Below are 1,985 nucleotides of genomic sequence, written 5' to 3'. Positions count from 1 at the left end.
AATTATACATATTTATAATAATTTATTGTAGCTAATTCTATTTCGAACGATTAAAATTAAAGATAATTGTTATGTAAAGTATAAATTTAATATTTTATTTACAAATAAAAGTTATATAAAATAATACAGATTGAGTAATATAGTTTTTTCAAAAGAAAAGATTTTTTTAAATTATTTATAACAATAATATAAAAATAATTGTAATTTTGCATAATGTAAAACACGCATTATAAATTCTTAAATTTTAATAGAACTATTAAAACATTTTTATCATTTATTATTAATTTTTTTTTTTTAATCTTTTCACAGAGAGAGTTTGCTAAAAAAACCTTATTTCTTTCTATTTAAAATATATAAAATCATATGACCGTAATGACAGTTGCAGCAGATGAAAATCAAATTTATTGTCTAATTTAATATTAAAAATTTTATTAAAGAAAAAATATTAGTATCTAAAGGGGCGAAAAACTAATTTTTAATTTATTAGAAAATGTTAAAAAGTTAAAATATTAAAAAATTAATATATTTAAAATAACTATAAGTTGAAATAAAAAGTTAACTCATTTGAAAATAATTAAATTACAAGTTATTAATTTTAATTTTATTATTTAACTTCTAACTTGTTAACTAGTTATTATCCAACTCTGATTTTTTTTTTTATATAAACGCGCATCCTATAATATATAAGTTTATAAACCATGAAATCGTTTACGAAAGATCATTTATTCGACATGCCTATTTCATTTATTTTCCAGCGTTTTCATGGCTATAAATCAGTCAATCAATATTTAATAAAGTAAGTCCCCTTCTTTTCTTTTATCTCGAACTAGTTTCGAGGATTTCGAGCAAACTCGTTAGTTCTCGAATACGGTCACTCGAGATATACTATATAAAGAAAATAGGTGTAACGTAAACAAGACTGGTGCAACGTTTAACACGTGCGAGAGAGTTGTATAGATCGCGTCAGATGTACCAGCCGATTCTTCTGTCGAATACGAGCCATTTTAGAGTCGGACCGATCGGGGACACCCATCGGGCTCATATTCTGGAATAATTTAATGACTGCACACTCCGACTCCCGACATTGCTTCGGCATTGCCTGTCGCCGCGGGCCGATGCTGGTTAATGCTTCACAATTAAACGCGAAATCACGGGGCATCGATGAGCGCCGGAATAACTACCGGGAAAGCTCTAGCAACCGATTTCATCGTCAAACTCTCTTTAATGTATTGAAAATAAGCCGCTAAGACACGCCGATTGCATCGTCATTAAATACGCTCGATTTTTTCTTTTTTTTTTTCTTTTTTTTTGCGTGACAGAATCCTATCATAAACGATGACGCTTTGGTACTTTATGTATAAAATTTGAGAAATATAGAAGGAAAAGAGAGAAAGAAACAAGAAGATGTCAAATAGCTGAGTTGAGAATATTGAAATAAAAAAAGACCAAATCTTGTATATGAAAGCGAAGTAAAAAAATTCAATATCGTTTCTTTCAAATGAATCGGTAATGAAATATGCCAAAAGGATTTTACTGCTAATCTAATTTCGATGTGCAGAATAAAAATATGCGAAGTAATACGGAATTATATGATTTTTCTTTGGAACAGATATGAGGGGTAAAATTTGTAGAAAATTATATAAAATATAGTCTCCTTTGTACTCTTCGATACGAATTCCTGGACTGAACATCGCGGACAGAATGCTAGCCGCGTTTTCGTTTTCGTTATACAGACCCGAGCATTTTTTCCGCGTAAACAGCGTTGGGTGAACACGCGGAGCGTTTTCGCGCGGCGACGATGCGAGTTTTTCGGGCGCGCGAAGCACGCTTTAGGAGTATCCGTGATTTTAAACTGCGATGTGCACGCGTGTGTAGAGGAACGAAAAAAAAGAGGAAAAAAAAATCGGGAAACGCAAAGGGGAGCGGAAGGTGGCACCGTGCGTACAACGGCAGAACGGGGGAAGAAAGGGTAGCGGGGAGGAGGG

The 1,985-nt window shown here is 32.0% G+C and overlaps 1 pseudogene; it reads right to left on the bottom strand.

Moving 5' to 3' along the window:
• LOC108747691 overlaps nt 1-1,985 on the bottom strand; it is a 20,362-nt pseudogene that overhangs the window by 9,576 nt on the left and 8,801 nt on the right.

The sequence above is a fragment of the Trachymyrmex septentrionalis genome, unplaced genomic scaffold, assembly GCF_001594115.1.
Source record: "Trachymyrmex septentrionalis isolate Tsep2-gDNA-1 unplaced genomic scaffold, Tsep1.0 scaffold20, whole genome shotgun sequence".
Lineage (NCBI taxonomy): Eukaryota > Metazoa > Arthropoda > Insecta > Hymenoptera > Formicidae > Trachymyrmex > Trachymyrmex septentrionalis.
This window is presented reverse-complemented; position numbering and strand designations above follow the sequence as displayed.